Consider the following 21,970-nt stretch of genomic DNA (forward strand, 5'->3'; position numbering starts at 1 on the left):
TCTATTAGTTCCAGAGAGCTCGGTCATACTGGCTTACCTTTCTATGTTTTAGAAGAACATCTTATTGTAGGAACATGTGGTAAAGGAGCTACTCATGGTGGACAAGAAACAGAATCAGTGGAACAAAAGGGATAGGAAAAATAGGCCTCTACCCCAGAGGGAAATTCTTCCCACTAAGTTTTACTTAAACTGTTAAAGTTTCTAGAACCACCCAAACACATAAGCTCTCAAACACATAAACCTGGGAGGGAGTATTTCTGTTGAAATAATAACAATGATCATTCTACTTCCACTGTCACCACTCCTGAATACCACTCCCACCGCTGTCACCATTGTCATTATCACAGCCACCATTGTCACCATGATCCCCCGTTGTCACCATGACCCCCTTATTGTCAGTATTACTAACACTCCTGTTGGCTGGCAGGTGTCAGTTACTTGCCATGTATAGGCATAGCACTAAGGGAGAACTTCTCTGCATGACATGTAATCTTCTCAACTTATAAAGCAGTCCATCTAAGGGTTCCAACTTAAAAGTCAAGAAAGAGTCACAGAAGCAAGAATAACTAGCCCTATTAATGCCTCTAAGCAGTGACAGGATTCCAACTCAGGTCTGCTTAGCTCAATAGGTAAACATTTAGTTGGGTCTCTCAGGAGTCTTAAACACAAGGCCAGATGTTTAGCTTTACCATTGTACTAAGTATTTCAAGGCCTAGAATCTCTTTCTGTTCCTGGCAAACATTAAAAAAAATCGTTTCTTAAGTTGTTTATTAAAATGCTAAACAAGATTTGTCCTGGCTAGTTTTATGTCAACTTGACACAAGCTGGAGTCCTTTTAGAAGAGGGAAGCTCAACTGAGAAAGTGTCCCCATGAGACCGGCCTATGGTCAGTCATGTGGTCCATGTGGGAACCCAGATAATTGTGAGTGGCTCCACACCTGAGTAGACAGTCCAGGGGAATGTATAACATAGTCAGCTGAGCAAGCCATGAGGACCAAGTGGGACTTCTCCATAGCTTCTGTATCAGTGCCTGTCTTCAGGTTCCTGCACAGCTTGAGTTCCTGTCCTGACTTTCTTGAAGATTGATGGTCTCATGGTTTGACTGAGAATGACACCTGTAAGCTCATATATTTGAATGTTTAGACACCAGGGAGAGGTATTATTTGAAAGGATTAAGTGGTGTGGCCTTGTTGGAGGAGGTGTGTCACTAGGGGTGGGCTTTGAGATTTCGTAAACCCATGCCAGACCCAGGCTCTCTCTCACTCTCGAGCTCTCTCTGTCGCTGTCTCTCTGTATCTCTGTCTCTCTCTGTCTCTCTGCTTGAAGATCAGGATGCAACTCTCAGCTACCACTCCAGTACCATGCACCCTACCTTGATAATAATTGACTAAACCTCTGAAACTATTAGCCAGCCCCCAATAGATGCTTTCTTCTATTAAGAGTTGCTCTGGTCATGGTGTCTTTTCACAGCAATAGAGCAGTGACTAAGACGGATAAACTGATACATAAACCCTTTCCTCTCTAAGGTGCTTTTGGTCATGGTGTTTTTTTGTTTTTTGTTTTTTTGTCTTTTTTTTTTTTATTAACTTGAGTATTTCTTATTTACATTTTGATTGTTATTCCCCTTCCCGGTTTCCGGGCCAACATCGCCCTAACCCCTCCCCCTCCCTTTCTATATGGGCTTCCCCTCCCCATCCTCCCCCCATTACCACCCTCCCCCCCAACAATAGCAATAGAAACCCTCACTGAGACAATGTTATTCAAAGATGGCCCCAAGTAATTAAATACAATTTGACGCAATGAAATGTATGATGGGTTGGGTTGTTAAGTAGCAATGGCTATTTCTGGGTTCTGTGACCCTGAACTGACTCTAATGCCCGTAGATTTTTAGTTTCTTTATGTGAAAAATTATGCTACTCATAAAAGTTACTCCTAAGGTTATTGAAACTATTAAATATGTTAATATTTGTAAAGTGCTTAACATAGGGGATGGTCGTAGACTCTGGGCCATAGAAATGTTAGTTCTGCTGTTAATCTCTGCCTTCATCTACTTGATGGATGACCTTCTCTCTCTGGAACAGCTAGTGAGCCAACACTTAACACTTACACTTTTGTGAATACTTTCATGAAAGGCTGCCTGGTAGCTGACAAGGTATTTTCTTTTGCCCACTAAAATGGTACCATCTTCTCCTTGCATACCATAGACACACTGACAGAAACGGGGGACTTACCCAGTAGGTTTGCCATGAGCCTGGTTTCCAGTAGCAGCTGCTCCCGAGGTAGTCAGAAGCTTCCTTCTTCTTTGGACAAAAGATCCTGCTAAGTTTGTAAGGGATTCTGCCAGTTGGCTGAGCAGGCCTCAGGTCTTCTGGAAAAACTGGAAAAGAAAGGGGAAAAAAAAAAAACCCTCCTGTGTTCTCTTTCCCCACATTGCTCCTTGGTTCACAGTCTTGAATGCAATTCTGCTATACAGTGGCTGCGCTGGGGCTTGCTCAGCTGTTTGCAGGAGCATCTGTCCTGGTTACTTCTTACTTCTTTGCTGTAGGTCAAAGTGACTAGACATTCTGGTTTTGCAAGGACTGTCCCCAGTGACATGGCTTCAAGCTGTCCTTTTGAGCCATCATGTGACGTAATTCGAGCCTTTATTTCTCCTTCAGCTTCACACAGACTGGAGACCTGGAGTCATGGTTCACGAACATGCTTATAAGGGCTAAACATCCTCCCCCAACCCATCCCCACCCCCACCCCCCGAGCCCGTTTTTTGAATAGAGGCTATCATTAAAATGGAGAAGGCACATGGCAGCTGGTAGCTACAATCTTAAAACTCAGGAGACTCTGAAAGCTATGACATAATTTCGATTGAAGGAGCTCAAAGTGGTTTGGAAAGGCAAGAAAGCCACTTATTTGAGCAAGCTAAAAATGAAGACTCCGGGAGTCTAAGTTAGTGTGGAAAAAAGAATCAAGCAGGGTGAAAATACTGGGCCATGAAAGCGGTAATAGAAAGTTCCAGCCTTGACCTTCATACAGAACGTTGAACAAATGCCAGAATAGAACTATGGTGATTATTTTCTATTGAACTTCCTATATCTTGAAGGTATTATGAACCAGTAGGATACTAGTATAGAATCCCTGGGTTACAAAGCACAGTGAAAGCCACATGGTCTGATCATTCCCTAATAAGACTATTTTGAGGCCTGAGTGCTGGTGAGGGTGGGGCTCCATCCCATCCCCATGCACTATAATGATATCTACAAGAATATAATGAAAAGTATTTAAAGTCTTTCCTCATAAGCGTCTTTCCAGCTGTGATTGGTAATCTTCAATGTCAACCTGATTGGATCTGGAATCAACTAAGAGACTTACCTCTGGGCAGGTCTGTGAGGGAATTTTCTGGAAGGATTGACTGAATGGGGAGGAGCTTCCTTCAGAGTAGCAGCATTTTCTGACAATGACCCATACATCAAGAGATCTGAGGGCAAAGCAGTGCTGCTTTGGCCTGTCTCTCTTAGTTCCTTGTTGGTAAGTGCATCTACACTGTGGCTGACATCGTTTGCAGATACCAGACTTCTTTAGGCTTCCCATGTGGTATGAAGCTTTCTAGGAACCTTCTAGGCCTTCTGTGCCAGGTTATGACTGCTGAGATATTCAGCCGCTCTGTCATGCTGAGACCATTGTTGAATGACTCAGCTCATACTGTGTAAGTCGGTCTAATAAATACTCTATATACTATATGTACTATATATTCAGCAAACCAATTCTGTTTCTTCAGAGCTTTGACTAACACACCAGCATGTTTTCACATAATTAGAATAAAATAAACGGTGGTAGGAAAAAGCACTTGACTCTCACCATTGAGTGACTTAACTGCCTTTGAGATGGGGTACTTGACATGATTTGGTTGTAGGTGGAGTGAACAGCTAGTACTTTGTTGTTTTCTGCCTCTCTCTCTCTCTCTCTCTCTCTCTCTCTGTGTGTGTGTGTGTGTGTGTGTGTGTGTGTATGCATGCACTTGGGATGGGGTAGGCTGGGGACATCTGCCTTAGCTATGTTGATACGTATGTAGATAGATATGCATGATCAACAGACGGTAATAGAATGTTGATTTAACTGGTAACCATGTTGTAACCTCTGATACCCTCTCTTCGGCTGCACTCTTTGGTTCCCATCTCATAAAGGGGGAAAGAATCCCAGCCTAATTATGATAATAGTATTTTGTTTATTTGGAAGCTAATTGCATTGAATGAATTCTATATAGCAGATTAAGTCCCCTTGTTCTCCTTTTCTCTCATCGTGTGTATGTGTGAATACAACAATTTATCCAATAGCATACAATGTTTAAATTTCATAACACCCTTTGGAGATGAAAACTATTATCTCTATTTTTCAAATGAAGAAATGAAGTCATGGCAATACTGGATGACTTGGCTATGGCTGTATCCCAAGGTAGAGGGATTATGGTTTTGAAACATTCAAACCTTAATTCACCAGTCCATAAACTAGGGCAGCAAAAAAGGTGGGGTGGCTTCCTCCCAGCAGAGCTGTGGTTGAAGGACACATGTCTCCTGTCCTGGCTGGAAGGGAGTTAAAATGGGCAATTTAAATGTATGCGTTCACGTGTGTGTGTGTGTGTGTGTGTGTGTGTGTGTGTGTGTGTTCATGCATGGATGGCTTGCACATGGAGGCCAGAAGTTGATATTGGCTTTCTCAGTCTCTTGACACTTTAGTGTTTGACGTAGGGCCTCTCTCAGAACCCAGAGCTTGCCAGGTTGCTAGACTGACTGGCCAGCAAGCACTATGATTACCATTTCAATGCTAGGATTGTATGGTATATTGCCACAACCTTTGAACGACAGTCACTCTTGTGCAGCAAGGGCATTGCAGCTAAACCATCCCTCCAGGCCTAGGAGGGAGATTCCTAAGCTCTGCAGCTCTCTATCTGTAGAAGTCATGTAAACATAAGATGTAAGTGTCTTAAATCTACTTAAAGTGTAGTTTTCAAAAAATAGGTATGTTTTTCTAAAAACAGACTTTTACTAGTGCCCAATGGAGGTGATAAGAAAACAACTATTAAGAGACACATAGGGGCTGGGGATTTAGCTCAGTGGTAGAGCGCTTACCTAGGAAGCGCAAGGCCCTGGGTTCGGTCCCCAGCTCCGAAAAAAAGAACAAAAAAAAAAAAAAAAAAAAAAAAAAGACACATAGAGTTCGGGTCCGTATATGACTACATGCTGGTTTTGATTTCCAAACCTTTTAACTTGAAAATAATTAAGGTTAGACAAGGGTAGGGTGACACAGAATGCAATGAACCATGCAGATGAGGAACTCCTGATCATCACCCAGGCAATTATATTAACAGTTGAAATCCTATGAGGTCTCAAACATCTTCCATGAGATTTTCCTTGTTTTCTCTCTTGAGTTTAGTATTTTTTGGTCCTTGTACTTCCTGCCTAATCAATATTATACAACATAATATCATATATTATGCAATTTATAATAAGTAACAGTTTTTGAAGCATATTCTTTTTTCTATTATTATTATTATTTGATTTTTTTTACAGTCTAGTCATTATTCCTCTCCCGACCCACCCTCTGACAATTCCTCATCCTATTTCCAAGAGGATGTCCCCCACCCCTACTCTACCAGACCTCCCTCCTTCCTGGGGCCTCAAGTCTCTTGCGTGTTAGCTGCATCTTCTCTGACTGAGGCCAGACCAGGCAGTCCTCTGCTATGTGTTGGAGGCCTAGTATCAGCTGGTGTATGCTGCCTGGTTGGTGGCTCAGTGTCTGAGAGATCTCAGGGGTCCAGGTGAGTTGAGACTGCTGGTCCTCCTATAGGGTCACCCTCCTCCTCAGTTTGAAGCATCTTCTTTACAAGGGAAAATTTCTCCCTTAAGTGTGGGTTTCAAAACCTAACCCAGTGACCTCTAGTGATCAACTGTCAACTATATTGATCTGTAAATTTAATAAAATAACGATCAATGGAAAGAACGAGTATCTTAGGTTTCTTTTGCTGTGTTGAGGACCACAACCAAATGCAACTTGGGAAGGAAAGGCTTTATTTCATCTCAAACTCCCCGGCAATAGTCCATCATGGCGGAGAGTCAGGTAGGAAACAGAGGCTAGGGAGGATGTCTGCTTAGTGACTTGCTGCTTGGTTTGCTCAGTTTGTTTTCTTATACAACCCAGGACCACCTGACTAGGACAGCATAATCCACATTAAAGCTGAGGCAAAAAGCAACCAGCACCATTGAGAGCTATTCAATAGGTTGTTTTTGGTGTTTTATAGACATCTGTTCATAGGAATCTTGACAACATCTGTCAGAGATTTCAAAGGCATTGTTTTTTGAGTTTTAAAAATTTATAACTTTCCATCCAATTAACTGGCGATCCTCAAACAGTGTGCATCTTCAAACATATGCTACTTCTTTGATGATGATTTCTTTGTCTCAATTACTTCTCAAGGGCTTTGCCTTTGCTTAAAAGTCTGGGAAGTGATTATTTTTGTTGTATGTTGAGGGCTCTGTTTCCATGACTACTCTCAAGGATCTTTCAAGTTAGGATGTTGCCTTTCAGTATTGCTACTCCAGTTGCTAGTGAAGGCACCTAACCCATACCATTTGCTGAGTAGTTGTTGAGTGAATCCGTTTATGATATTCTATACTTGGTCATTCGTTTAGAAACAAGGTCGAATGGTTCTGAGGCTAGCTTCAAAACTCCCTACAGAGCCTTGAACTTCTGATCCCCTTGCCTTCACCTTCCAAGTGATCACAGGCATGTATTACCATACTTGCTTTGTGTTGTGCTGCGGAATTAACTCAGGGCCTTGTACATGCTAGATAAGACTTCTCATGATTGGGCCACATCCCCAATCCTCTTTCCACTCTTTGAGGGCTTGGGGACAGTGGTGAGAATCAAAGCCTTTGGCCTACACCCAATCTGCACTGTGATGAACTTTCTGTTAAAGATAGACCATCTCCTTCCCCAAAGAGGATCTAGATTTGACTTTCTGTATTGATAGCTTTAAGAAGAGAGTTGGTGCTGACAAGAGGGCACTCATTTTAAGTTTTCCCCCAAAGTATATTCAGTTGGTGTTTAGAGATGAATTGTGTTAAGGTCTAGTCTCTGGTCTCTAGATATCTGAGGAAAAAACTGATACATATTTGGGTTCCAAAGACTGAATTATCTCCCTGAGCAGAGCTTTGGGGACACTCTGGGATGGGGAGAGTCTTTCTGTTTTTAGGGCCAGAAATCTGTTAGTTCGAAGTTTGAAGTGGTTATGTAGGTGTTTCTGATCTTCTCTGACAAACCAGATCATGTGACAGATGAGACAGGCTCTGTTTTTTTTTTTTCCCTCCACTAAGTTCCCTGGAAACTAAATGAACTATATAAACTATAGAAAGATTTAACATGTGGCCACAAAGCATGACTTTATGTATGTATGTATGTATGTATGTATGTATGTATGTATGTATGTATGATGTATGTATTTATTAACAGAGTCTTTTTTTAGTTATCCTTTCTCATAGCAAGAAAATCCCCTCTATGTACAATTTTTAAAAAAAAAAAAGAACATGCATGCATGCATGTATGTGTGTACCCGCGCACACACACACTCGCACACAACCAAACCAAGCAAAAACTAAATTTTATGAATGTATGCTGACTAACGAGTCTTTTCTCTATGAGGTAATATAATTTAAAATCTGTGGTTTTAAAAGTAAAACATAATTTAAAATGGGATGAATAAAATTGATTTTCCAATATTAAGCAAACTCTTAGACGAAACCCAACTTTATTGTTACATAGTCTCCTTTCTATGTATTTGCTAACATATGGTGTATTCTTCCTTAAGTCTTTATCTCATTCTCTAATGTCTGAGGTTACATTCTTCCTTCTCGGCACACAGCACTCATTAAGACATCTTCCACAGTACTGGCTTGTTGGTCACAGACTGTCTGAGCTTATGCTTTTCTTGAAAGGTCCTGATATCTCTGTCAATTTTAAAAGACAACTTTGCTGGGTATAGCACAATCTTGGTTGGCAGTTATTCGCTTACCCAGCTTTTAGTGGTGTGGATGAAGGATCCAGTGTTTTTCTGATGCGTTTGCCTTGGTGAATTGGTGATTTCTCTCGATGGCTTTAGATTCTTTCTTTGTTTTGTATTTTTTGGTTTTTGAGTATATATTTGGAGATGTTTCTATCTGGTCATGTGGATTTGGGGCCCTGTGCTGTTTAATTTTTGCCCTTGCCATAAACTGGAGACACTTGGGAAAAGGAAACTTCGATTGAGGAATTTCCGTTTTGAGGTCAGTCTGTGGGAGTCTCTGTAAAGCATTTTCCCCATTAGTAATTGAGAGGGAAGGGCCTGACCTACCATGGGGACGCCACCCATGGACTAGTGGCTCTGGGTTGTAGAAGAAAGGAAGGCGAATTTGAGCCTGAAAGCAGTCAGTAAGAAACAGTCTTCCATGATTTAGTTCATTCCTGGCTCTAGGTTGCTGCTGCCTTGAGGTCTGCCTTGGCTTCCTTTGGTTGTGAATGGTAAAATATAAGATAAAATAAACCTCCCCAAGTTGGTTTTGGTTAGCGTTTTATCATAGTAGCAGAGAGCAAAAAAGCAGAACTGAAATTGGTATCAGGAACACAGGCTCTTACTGCGGTGGATCTGACCATGTTGTTTTTTGGGAAGGATTGTGGAAAAGTTTGGAACAGCTAAAAGTGTGGAGAAAAAAAACTGAGCTGCTGTGGGGACCTGATAGCAATGCTGAGAGCAGTGTAGACATGGGAGGCCTTACAAGCTTCAAGAAGAAAGTTTGGGAATCCCCCAAAGACTATTGGGGCTCTCCCATGATGCACTTTAATTAAGAAACTGTGGAAGTGACACCTCTGCTTTATTGGGACTAAGAAATCAGCTGAGATTAAACAAGAGACTAGTATCACAGGGATGAAATTTTTTTGGGTGGGACAAAAATCAATAAGGAGGAGACAAAGAATGAGAGAATGTGGAAGGAGGAGGAGGCGACAATGTTTAGCAGTGGTTCTCATTCTTCCCCATGCTGCAACCTTTTAATACCGTCCCTCGTGGTGACCCCCAACCATAGTTATTTTCATTGCTACATCACAGCTGTAATTTTGCTATTCACAGGTTGAGAGCCACTCACGTAAAGAGAGGCAAGAGTGCCATGACCGAGACATGTAAATATCCACCTTGGTGATGGCTGCACGGATAAATGAAATCCTAACTTATGGCTCATTTAAATTATTTAACGAATTGTTCACAGTTTGACTTCCTTGTAAAGCTAAGGGCCTGGGGTTCTTACTAATTTACCTTGATTGCTCCTGTTGGAACTTGTGTTTATTTACAGTGGTCTTTTGCTGGTTCTCATTGGTTACTTCCCATTTCTCAGTCACTTCCTCATTGACCTATGCCATCAGTTTCATAAGCTTTTTGAGAGCTACTGATGCCTCCTCGGTCCTCTGAGGCTCGGTATAAAATACTTGAGGAAGAAGATTTTTCCAAGGTAAGAAGCCAACTGAAACCTTGCCTTGGAAACTCTTGGAGAGGCAAGTCAGTACATGTGCTTGGACTCAGTATAGAAATGTGGACAGGGTCATCTTTCAATTGTGTGAAACCCGAGATAGCATTACCAGACACTCTTGCTTCATGGAGTGGGTGTGTCCAGCACTCAGCCTCCCAACTTGAGTGCGATCCAGGTGGATATGTAGCAATCTTTGACCACTCATTAGAATATAATTTGTTCCAGTTTTCTTTTACCCTTTCCCTTTTTCTTTCCAGGTCATCTAGGGAGAAGAAAACATTGGTCAGATTTGCTAAGTAAAGGAAGATGAAGATTTAACCAAGTCAACTACACACATGAAATCCAGTTGCTAACGTGATGCTTAGAGTTTAAAGAGGACGAACTTGCATAGATCTGAGAAGTGGTCGTGAGGCTGGGGGATGCCAGTGTGTGTCCACTGAGTTTACATCAGGCTGAGTTTCTCAGAGTAAACTTACTTTTTTCATGTGAATGATCCAACATCTACATTGTGAGAGTATCTCATTTTTAATGCAAACTCATAGGATTGAAGACATTTTGTTAGAAGACCCGCTCTCCACCTTGCCCCTTACTGCACCCTATTCCAAGTATTAAATCCTGAAAGATGCGATTCTGCCTGCCCTGCAGGACATGGACTCTACAGCTAATTAGAACCAAGAATCTCAAGACATTCAAACAGATAGGCCAGCACCATTCTTGTGGTTTTAAGAGCAGTTTGGTATTTCTTTAAACATACGATGCAGGAGGTGGTTCAGGTCTGCCAGCTCTCAGGTCCTTGGTGGTTACGTCTGGAGAAAGGCCATGCAGAGAGCCCAGGATGGAATTGGTTCTGTCTTGAGTAATAACTTTGACACGTTGAAAAGGTTTGAACAGGGCTCCTGTGTTACCTTGGCCACCCATCGGGTCTGATGTGGAGCTGGAACAGGAGACCCTGACCCTTTGGACTCAGATTGCAGCATCTCTGCTCCTCAAACCCTCCGATTTGTGTCACAGTGTTTTCAGGACATTGGGTCTAGGTTTGTCACCACGTTCTCCATTCAGTTCAGGACCACTAAATGCTGAAACGTGCATACATGCTGAAATAAGGGCCATTAGTTGTGTTCTAAAACAAAAACAAAAGCATGATGCTCCTGAGATGACTCAAGTCTTCTGAACAGGCGTTTTGAATTGCCACTTTGACAGGGATTTTCTTAAAGGGATTCATGAGATTCAAAACTGTTAAGAACACAGTTATATTAAAAACAAGCAAGCAAGCAAGCAAGCAAGCAAACAAACAAACAAAAAACTTATCTCTCCATCCAGTAGCCTCAGAAAGAATCTGCTAATTTTTAGTGGCTCACAAAAGAGATCATTGGAAAAAGAGACAGTTTTTTCCCCCCAGTCAAAGAGGAAGCCAGACCCAGAATTGTGCGTTAACATTCTTCAGTGCCTAATATAGAGCTGGGTATGTAGGTGGTAATTAGAAAATATGTTTAGAACAAGAAGGGAAGATGCCTGTGTGCAGCCTTCAGGGCCAGTCTCACCGCCCTGAGGGAAAGTGGCTGAGGCAGCAGAGGCGGAGGTGAGAGAAGTCAGAAGAGCTGACAGCTCAGCAAGCCCCACTTTTCCCTTTTATGGGACCTTAGTAGACACCCTTATCGCCCTAGTGTATCACAGTAAGGCAGAAATTACAACCCCTTTCTTAGTCATAAGGATTTATAAATACCGTATGCAAAGTGCTTGGCCGGTGCTTACCTCTTACAAAGTGAGAGCCTCTGTTACTGGGCACTGGCAGAATGATTCTTAATTTCAGGACAGTTAGTAGGGAAAGCTGCTCTGAGCTGACTCCCTTTTAAGTGCCTGAGCAGGGTTTGGCTTTACCCCAAGTTTCTAGATGGTGGAGCGCAGGCTTGCCTGTCTTCTGAAATCCCTGTAGACCCCAAGTTGTTCTGTTGACCCCCAGAGTGTCATAGTCATAGGGGAATTAATGGAACTGTTAGAGAGGAGAGAGAGAGAGAGAGAGAGAGAGAGAGAGAGAGAGAGAGAGAGAGAGAGAGGGAAACACACACAGAGACAGAGAGAGACAGAGAGATAGAGATAGGGACAGAACATTCTGGAGTCCACAATGTTTTATATCTTCTTCTCATAGAGGCTGGGGTCGAAGCAGAGCCAGAGGGCACCTAGACTCAAAGGCATTTAAGAGCTTTGAAAAAAAATTGTGTGTTGAAAATAATGCTCATTGGCATCAAACTTCGATTTCTTTTGGCAAACAAGCCAACCTTGCTGTCAATATAGTTAATTTGAAAGAAAAGGAAAGAAAAAAGGGAACAAATTCAGCCATGCTTTTGAAATTTCACTTTAATGACTTTAGTATTTTTTTTTTAATTTTATAAGGTATGGGTCCAGTAAGAATTGTATTTTTTTTAAATTGGTTATTCTGCTTGTGAGTACAGTTTTTGAAAGACTGAGGGTCATATAATGGGTAAAAACATTTTCTATTGCATTCCCTGGGGATGGGGTGGAATGTTTTCCTAAATTATTTTGGTTAGAGGGCAAGCATCTATTTAATTCATCCTCAGATCAGCAGAACTTATTTAGCATCGTGGCTGAAGAGGGGAAAGTATGCGTGAGTGTCTCTTGAATCAAAACAGGAACGAAGCAATGGGCTGCAGATGAAATCCTTCGAGCGCCTCCACCCAAAGCCAGAAGCCCCCCCCCCTTTGTTCCCAGTCCTCTCACTAATTTGCTGTGTGACCTAGACAGTCACTCTGTTGTTGAAGCAAGGTCTTGCCAGTGGGAAGCAGTCAGCTTCCCTTATGGGGCTGTTCTGATTGCTTCAAAAGACTCGAGACAAGGGAGGTGCTTTATGTTTATAAGCGCTATACTTTACACGATGTAAATATTAAAGCTAGAAAACTCTTTGTGGTTCTTTAAATTTTGAGCCAGGGTACGAACTGGTTTCTGAGAAGTCAACCAAGCTGGAAGAAGAAAAGAACACAATCGCCTTCTCACTTAAGCTATGCTTGCGTGTTGACATGAATCCTTCTGACAATGCTGTTAATAGCTATCATTTACTGAGAAATTATTACTAGCCAGATTGTCTGCAGTCCGGTTACATTATTATTTTCCTTGTAGTGCTGTGGATTGAGATCAGAACATTCACTGCTCACCTACTACCGTCTAGCAACATTCCCAGCCTGTCTCAATATATTAAATCTTCACAACAATCATGTCAACAGGAATCATCAACAACACCACCATCACCACCATCACCACCACCATCACCTCCACCACCATCACCACCATCACCATCACCACCATCACCACCACTGTCACCACCATCATCATCTCCATCACCACCACCATCACCATCATTATCATCATCACCAGCACCACCACCACCAACACGAACACCACCATCACCATCATTCTACTGTACTTATTACTGATTTATTTGTGTATGTAGGCGTGTGTGTGTGTGTGTGTGTGTGTGTGTGTGTGTGTTATGAGGTTCAAGTAAGCATTTCTTAGTACCCATGCCCAAGTCAAAGGACAGCTTGTTGATGTGTGGGAATCAGTTTCTTCTTTCTGCCTGGGGAAGGATTCAGGTTTTGAGTCTTTGTGGCAAATGCCATTGCTGCTGTGCCATTTTTACAGTCCATAATCTGTACAGAAGAGAAAGCCAAGGTGTGCCCATCACTGCTCGGTATGGCTCTAGAATTTTCTTTCCTTCACTGCCACATAGCCCTTCATAGTTTTCCAAGGTTTTCTTTCCCATGGGATGCAGCTCTCTTTACCTGGATTTTACTCAATCCTCCTCACGACTGAATGAAACAAGGTGTTCCATATTCTATAAATGCCAAAACTGAGGCATGGAGAAGCTAGACAAGAAGTCTTGCCTGACAGGAAAGCATGGCTGTGCTCACTTCCCTCTGGTGGAGCTTGCGACAGTGATGGCTATGTGCACTACCCTCTGGTGGAACTAGTGACAGGGATGTAAAACAGGGCAATAATGGGCAGAATGGGCAACACATTCCACCCAAGGAAGATGGCATCCTCTTTGCAGAAAGAAGTTAAGGAAAAGCAGAGTCAGATGCTAGGGCCAACTTTTCTGTTAAGACAGAGGAGGGCTGAAATTAATTCACACCACATTTCCTGAATGACTCTTACCACTAACTGCGTTATTTGGAGAATGTCTGTTATGTATCTCCTATCCTTAGTATGGAGTTGAAACCCAGACTTTCCTTCAGGGGTAGGAGATGGACACAGGACCCACCCAGATCCCCAATAATCACACACTGTCTGAGAACCCAGTAATGCCTTCACAAGAGAGCCCAGAACAAATGGGTTTTGTATAGGCTTCCTTCCTTACATCCCTCCTCCTGCCCCTTCTGTTTTCTAAGAGATAGGCCTTACTAGGTAGTCTAGGTTGGCCTAGAACTTGCTTTATAAGCTGAGCTTAGCTCAGCTTCCTTTGTGTTGGGAACATAAGCCTCTGGCTTTTGTGTGCATCTTTCATCTTTGTTTTGGGGCTTGTGGAAGTGGTTAGAGTATTGGCAGAGGCTGATCTGGGGCAGGTCCTGCTATGGGCAATCCAGTTCAAGCTCTGCCAGGCAGTACTGATGCCATGTGAACTTACTATTCCTGGTCCAGAGCTTCTGAGAGACTTATCTTGCTCTGCCCATCATTCCCAAATGTCTGTAGACTAGCTAGCATCTCTTCTGACTATAAAACTAAAAATATCCCCTCTTGATAAGTAAGAGCAGATGGAAAGCCAGGTGTGACAGTGCAAACCTGTAATCCCAGCACTCAAGAAATGGAGGTTGGAGGATTACCAAACATTTGAGGCATGGTTTGCATAGTGAGACTCTTACCTCAAAACATCAAAAAAAAAAAATAAAAGCAACAAATAAGAAAGAAAAATATACCTTCCATCAAACTAGATACTTTCTGTTTCCTATAAAGAAACCAGTGGCTGCCTCAGGGAAATTCAGCCCATAGGAAGTCTTAGCCACTCTAGGAAATTATTGCCTTCTGGACGCTCTGAGAGAGACTTTGACTCCTCTACCATCTCTAGATGCCATAATACAGAAAACCCAAGTTCTGTATTTCTCAGAGCCCTTCTCATGTCCCTGGGATAGACATTTTTGATTGCTATGTTTTGACTTTTTTTTTTAGGAAATTTCCAAGCCCATTAACATTGTTAGCAATTTACAATGGTCCTGGGAATACTTATATCCCAGAAATGAGTGAATGTTACACATCAGGACTCATCTCCTAGCTCATTGCTAAACACCTGTCTATACCCCTATCGCTTCACTGTCCTGACATTTTTTTATTTACTGCTCCTTGCTACACACTCTGATAGTGAAGTGGCAGAAAAAGATCTCAGTTTCTGCTGATAGAAATGTTGGTGGTTTAGAGGCCTCAGTGATAGTGTTAAGGAAAAGGGTTTGGGTCAACCAGGGATATAGAGGGAAAGCCACAATGCTGGCTAGTGTTGTCAATCCTTTTTTTTTTTTCTTGTCTCAAGTTTATTTGTAAAAACAGCATAGGACACTGGTCATCTGCAAATAGTGTGTAGGTAGGTGTGTCACAGCAGTCCATCTGTCTTTACACTGTCAGGAGTCTTTCTTATGGAGCCTTCACTGGGGCCTAGGCACCGTTGGGAGCCTGAACTGAAGCTTGGAGCTGTGGTCTCTGTCTTGGTTTGAACCTCAGGCTTTGGTTGGCAGAGCCTACAACCCTTGGCCATGTAGCTTTGAATCCTCTTTCCAAGCTTGGGGTGAGCGCTAAAAGCCAGATATCTGAGTTTGTGGCTGGGGAACTTTGGTATCTTGGACTTAATGGCCTGAGGCTTCACAAGGGCCTTGATGGCCTCTGCAACTGTACTCATGGCCTTTGCATTATTGTCCTGACTCTTCTTCAGGCCTTTCTTGTTACGCTTCTTGACAAAGCACACGTTCCTCAGGAACTTGGGGTCCAACCCCTTTAAGAGATTTGTATCTTTGTGACCAGGGTTTCTTGATGCCATTTCTGTGCCATTTGTGGGACTGGTTGTGTGTGGTGTGGTTCTTGGACTTGGCCATTTCTGCACGGTCTCCCGCAGTGCCTGGGACAGGAAGCTAGTGTTGTCAATCTTGACATGACCTAGAATCACCATAGAGATGGGCCTCTGGGCATGCCTGTATGGGATTTTCTTACCTTAGCTGCTGCAAGGAGATATATCTTATTTAAAGACAGTTCCATTTTCTAGATTCTTCTGTGTATAGAGATAGTAAAGCTAAACCCTAGCATGCTCTCCTCATCATGGACAGCTACTTTCGGTTCCCACTGCCTTGGTTTCTCTGCCATGATGAGCTGTGAGCTGGAATAAACCCTCTCTCCCTTAAGTTGTGTTTTTTTTTTTCCAGGATAATTTATCCCAGCCACAAGATAACCACAAGTAACCAAGACAGCCACTGAATAGCAGAAAGACCCCCACCCCCCACTTCCAGGAAAACTGTTCATGTCCACAGAGAAGGTATCTCTTGGGATATTGGGCTGGGAAGATAGGAGACAGAGATAAGTGTTAGAGAGAGGAAGCCTCACACACCACTCCTAATTGCTGACTGCGTGGTCAGCAAAGGCCTTGTGGGATGGACTTCCTCAGATGAGTCCCTAAACATACTTCGACTGCTGATATGTCATGGGCAAACTGCTTATCATCCATGACCCCATCCAGGTCACTGTCTTCTTCCTGTACACCATACTTTCAGAGTAGACCGTCATGACTTTGAAAGCCAATTACCACCTATGGTGGTTGACGATACACCCAACACTGAGTAATGACTTACTAACCTCTGACAGAGGGTCCCCCGAAAAGGAAGGGGTTGAGAAAAATTCCTGTGATTGTCTCAGAGGAACCACAGTCTTCACCAGCTTGGCTGTCTTACTCCTCCATCTGGTTACAGCCTCTAGGATAGGGCCACATGTCTGATGAAAGTTTCCATTCATCCTCCATCGCTGCTTCTTCTCGTACATTACTGGGATTACAGATGTGGCAATTATGCCTGATTCCTATGATGGGTGTGAATTATGTGTGTAGTACTGAGGCTTCTTGCTCATCATTCAACGTTTGCTTTGTTTGGGTACAGGCCTGAGGCAATGTAGGAAGCTGCCAAGATCCCTAGTTCCAAAGGCCCTAGCCTCAAGTGATGTATGCCAAGCAGCAGTGACCTATTACGAGAAGTCCTTCCTTATGCCCACTTCTGGAAGGTCTCTTGGAAATACTGCTTGCCTCCAGCGGTCATCCTGAAGAATTGTCTGCTCTGGATAGTTCTGAGGTTGAAGATCAGGATGGCTACAGGCTGTATAGACTCACATTCTATCGTCTAGGCTAAGTTATAACTACCACACAGTTCTACAGAGTCCTTGCCACGCTTGGAGGGCTTGCTCCAGACTCACAATGACTGGGAATGCTTAGCTTACTTTGCTTTTACTGGATTATCTGAGTCAGAATTCGTGGACAGGATGTGATCTTAACTCCTCGCATCCCTTCCATGCACATGAGCGCTGTCACGTTTCCTCCGGTTTGCTTAGTGTGGGAAGAAACACTAACCATGTGTGTTTAAGAGGGATCTCTTGAGATGTTCTATGAGTGTGTCGATGTGCATGTGTGCCTTTATGTTCATGTGTATATGTGTGAGCATGTGAGGGAGGCCAGATGACGTTCCTGGGCATTGTCCCTCATGAGTTATCCACTTTGTTTTCTTAGGGTCTCTTTTTGATGGCCTCAAGCTTATTGATTAGCCCAGCCTGGCTTGCCACCAAACCCTTGGTGTCTCTCTAACACATCAGTTATAAATGTAGCTCTCTCTCTCTCTCTCTCTCTCTCTCTCTCTGTGTGTGTGTGTGTGTGTGTGTGTGTGTGTGTGTGTGTGTGTGTATGTGTGTGGGGGTGGGTAGAGGGAATTCTGGGTATCAAACTCAGCTCCTTATGATTGTACTGCAAGCACTTTACCAACTAAACCATCTACCCGGTCCCCAGTCCACAGTGGTGAATCTTGAAGAGAACCTTGGGTGGCTAGCTACATAGGGTGGGTCTTTCTTTTAGGTCTCAACATTTACCGCATTTACTTCTTTCTTCAAACCATGTCTCCCTTCTCTGTCCTCTACTGTCAGTGCCATTTCCCACCAACTTGACAACACTCTTATCTTTCCTACCCCTTCACATGCCTTCTTTGGTATCATCTGGCCAGTATCCCTGTAGCTCATCTCACATATCTGTTTAGTCCCCCCCCCCCCCCCCACCAGGGATGTACTATCCTAACCGGAAGACTAGTCTCTTTCACCAGGACCTAAGATTACTGTGACCATTACTACCACATTATTGTTTTAAGCTCGTTCCTTATGTGAGGGGTTGTGCTAAGAGCCTCTCCCAAATTACGCCATCCCACCCATATTTGTTATATTCTACAAAGCAGATGCTATTCTCATCCCCACTTTGCAGAGGAAGAGACAGAGGATCAGAGATAAAATCACTTGTCAAGGCCAGAAGAGGCCTTAGCTTTAGATTTGTCTGCTGTCAAAGACCAGAACTCTCAACTACGGTCATATACAGTGACATATAGAGCACATATATGCTAGTGCATATTTTTCCCCACTCTTTTTTCCCTCAATATAATATTTTTATTGTTTGGGAATTTCATACAATGCACCCCAATGACACTGACTTCTCAAACTTCCCAGGTCAATCCTCCCAGGTCCACCCTCCCACCCTTGTGCTCCCCCCCCCCAAAAAAAAAAGAAAAAAAATTCACCAAGTCCAAATTGTGTTGCTCATATACTCACCAGAGCGTGGTTAAACTGCCAGTGGCCAGTTTCTTAAAGAACACTGAGTCCTTCCTCCCTGCTACCTCCCTGCCCGAAGCTATCAATTGTGAATTTGTTGCTCTCCAGCATTTTTTTCACAATTTTTAAGGATTATTTTCAAGGGTTTCCTGTGTGAATATTGCAGGGTGGTGAGGGAGGATTGTCATAGAAACCTTCAATCTCTCTTATTCTCAATTATGAGTTGAAAGTCATCAATGCTACAGCAAAAGAAACTTTCTTGCTCATCATAGCCAGTGATAGCATGGATCTTGGACTTCCACGTGGCCTCCAGTAGCAGCACAAATCACAGACATCAACATGGCTGCCAGCAGCAACACGGACCACAGACAACAGCAGGCAGCAGTGTATCTTCTTTAATCCTTTAGTGTTTCTGTATGGGGATGGGTTTGGGATGCCATCCTTGGGAAACCTGAACTATCAGAGACTAGAAAGGACTTTGAAACTTGTTGTTTTTAAATTTAAAAAAATTTGAAGCCTAGAAAGATCATAAAATTGGTCTAGATCCTAAAGTGAGTCAGCAGACCCTGGTCTTAAGCACAGTGTAGTAAGGTTTCCATTAAGCATTCATTCTTGCTTTGTGGCCTCGAGGGCTTGTTCTTCGTGTATTTCAAAGTTCCAAACTTTGCCTTCATAATTATAGTATTAATTCTTCAAGGACAGAAGCCATCTACTTAAACAGTGTTTCTGGTAGAGTATGGGCAGTACTAACAAAGAGTTAGTAAGCACACAAACTTATGCCAGGGAAGGCGTGCAATGGTTTATAAGGTGGTGAGTGAATAAGAAATGCAGCAGCAGATGCCAGGAGTCCTTCACGGAAACAAATGGGTGAATGAATTGGACTCGAGATGAGGAGAGTTGACTTCGACCTAGAGGGTATTTGCAGGAACATGGATGAAGTTTTGCAAGAAATGGAAAGGACCTAGCTTAAAGTCCTGCCGACGGGCTGATCATTACAGCACAGACCACGCTCAGCTCCTGGCCAGCGAGATGCAGCTCTCAGTGGCCACTTAGTTTGGCATCATTAATGGAAGGGCTCTAAGAGCCATGGTTATTACAGTGGGGAAAGTGCCAGGGGCTCTGGGGGTGCTGATGTACAATGCTGTCTAGATCAGTGTTTTTCAGATGTTAATAAACATACGAATCACTTCGGAGCTGTTTTAAAAGGCTAATTCTACTTTCATGGTTGCTGGGTGGAGCCTAAGGTTTCGTGTTTCTAATGTCAGGTGCTGCTGCTTTTCTGAGCAATTGCACTTTCTCCATGGGCAAGTGCTGGAGGATCCAAGAAGAAGCTGTCACCACACCACAGGCCAGCTTCCCAAAGATGGACTAAGGGGACTCCCCATGCTTCTTGACAGCCACAGAGATATGATGGAAAAAAATACCAGAAACCATAAAACACATAACGCCTAGCAATTTGCATCTAAAATCCATAGTCATTTGGGGATTCATGTGGGTTCCTGGGACCTAACACATCCCCAAATGCCACATGAGTGGAACAAGATAAGAGGGCAGATGTAATCAAAGAATCGATGTGCAAACCACATCTCATTAAAATCACTTTCACTTTCAGGATTGAGAGCAAAGCTGAAGAAACCGGGGAAGTAAAAGCTACGGTGAGGACCAGACACTAGCTTTAAGGCACCCTGTTCATCCAGGGGATTCTAAGTCTTCTCAGAGCCCATTCGTGCTTCGTAATTTTTTTTACATAAAAGAGTGGAATAGTTTATTATCAATATAAACAGAGCCATGTGCTAACTCACCTTTTGCAGGATTTTATAGTCTGCAGTGCACTTTAAGAATAGTTTTACTGAGCCGTAATTCACATATCGTAAAATTCACCCTTTTAAAGTGTCATTTGTACTTGTTTTATATTCCACTCTACAAACCTTGGCTCCTACAGTAGGAGGGAAAAGGCAAGCTGAAGGGATTTGGAGAGAACAAAAGACAGGTTGGTAGGTAGGAACAAGATGACAGTCACAGTAAGTGCAGAGACGAAATCAAGAAGGGCAGCAGAGAAAGCAAGTACAAAACTGTTCATTGTACGGAAGCTTTCGGTTTACTGGCAACCCTTCTCTAAGGTGCTTCAAAACACCACAGGAAGATGACCGTGTACAGCCCAGTACACGAGGATGCCCTTGAGTTTCAGGGAAAGGCTTCGATGCCCAGTGCTCTCTGATTGAAATGGCAGGGATACCTGTGATCAAGCCATTAACACGAGTTCCTTGCAGTGACAGCAGCAGCTTAAAAGGAAGTTTTAAAGTTTTAGGTGCTTTAAGCAGTTTGTCCTCAACACTGTCCACAGTGAGTCAGTCCAGGGGGACTCTGGATCACTGATGTTTTATGGGGTGGACTGTGTGATGTGACCCCAGGGACAGGATACACACCTGTCTCTGGCATGAGTGAAGGTGTCCAGGCTTCTGGACTGCATCTCTCTCTTATGGACAGTGCCCACGTCTTATATTTTTAGACCTGGCTATCTCTCCCAACCATAAAACCTGAATCTTTTGGAGAGCAGTCAGAGTGGTTCTGCCTCTGGGATGCAAAACAAACACTGGAAGATTTTTCTGTCAGATTTTCTCTTTGGGGGGGGGGCAAAAACCAACAAAACAAAACAAAACAAAAAAACCTTCTGAAACTCGTTTGTTCCTCAGACTTCCATTTGTGACAGGGTGTAAACAAAATGACTTGGTTCCAGAATGCCACTGTCCTAAACTCTTAGGGTTTGGTTGGCTAAAATATTTTCTCTTCTCTTCTCTTCTCTTCTTTTCTTTTTTCTTTCTTATTTCATTCTTTCATTCTTCCTCATCCTCTTTTTCTCTTAATCTCTCTCCCCCCTCTCTACCCCCTCCCCCCTCCTCCTCTTCCTCCCTTTTTGTGAGACATTGTCTGTCTGTGTAGCCCAGACTGACCTCACTCAGACATGGGCCCATCTCACCTGTGGACATAAACCTTAGCATCTGACAGCCGGGACTGGGGGTGTGCATACTGTGTGCATACCTACTGTGCGCTGGTGATACCTTCTCCAGCTTCAGTGTGTGAGGGCCTGCACTCTCAGCGTTAGGCAAGCCACATGTTGACCTTGACTGAAATTGGCACTTGCAAGTTACAACTTTGATTATCTTTATCTCTCAGATGATGAAGCTTCAGCATGGAGACATAGGCTGGCCACGAGTAAGAGTTGGAGAAGGTGGAATTTGAAAGTATTTTGGTTCCATCAATTAAATGAGATAATACTTACAAAAGAACATTACAAGGTTCATATCTATAAAGACCTTTAGAAACACATGACATAATGGGCAAATTACATTATACATATAGAGTACCATTTCTGGGGTTATTTTCTAGGACCACATTACAGTCTCCTTCCTAGGTCCAATCTTCTTCTTGTGTCTCCTCACCAGGCCCTAGCTATGACCCCTCAAGTTCTTTCATTGCTTTTCCAACTATGCTGGACCAGGGCAGTTTGGAATTCAGGCTCCTGCAGAGGGCATGCTGGATTTGCTTGTGAAGCACTATGACTTGATCATTTGTGTTGACCTGGACCTTCATTAGGGAATTGC

General features: G+C 43.1%; 2 long non-coding RNA genes and 1 pseudogene across 2 annotated transcripts in view; 1 reads left to right on the forward strand and 2 right to left on the reverse strand.

Moving 5' to 3' along the window:
• Positions 1 to 12,455, forward strand: part of LOC102547905 (uncharacterized) — an 88,495-nt gene extending 76,040 nt beyond the window's left edge. The window contains exon 3 of the long non-coding RNA XR_015648158.1: positions 9,797 to 12,455. This is a non-coding gene — a long non-coding RNA (uncharacterized LOC102547905). The remainder of the gene's footprint in view (positions 1 to 9,796) is intronic.
• LOC148007897 (uncharacterized) lies at positions 8,145 to 11,363 on the reverse strand. Its single transcript, XR_015648161.1, has 3 exons — positions 11,292 to 11,363; positions 10,445 to 10,659; positions 8,145 to 9,801 (listed from the first exon to the last, which is right to left on the reverse strand). It is a non-coding gene; the product is annotated as an uncharacterized LOC148007897 (long non-coding RNA).
• Positions 15,131 to 15,571, reverse strand: LOC103691344 (60S ribosomal protein L29 pseudogene; annotated as a pseudogene).

The sequence above is a fragment of the Rattus norvegicus genome, chromosome 1 (assembly GCF_021556685.1).
Source record: "Rattus norvegicus strain SHRSP/BbbUtx chromosome 1, alternate assembly SHRSP_T2T, whole genome shotgun sequence".
NCBI classification, from domain to species: Eukaryota; Metazoa; Chordata; class Mammalia; order Rodentia; family Muridae; genus Rattus; species Rattus norvegicus.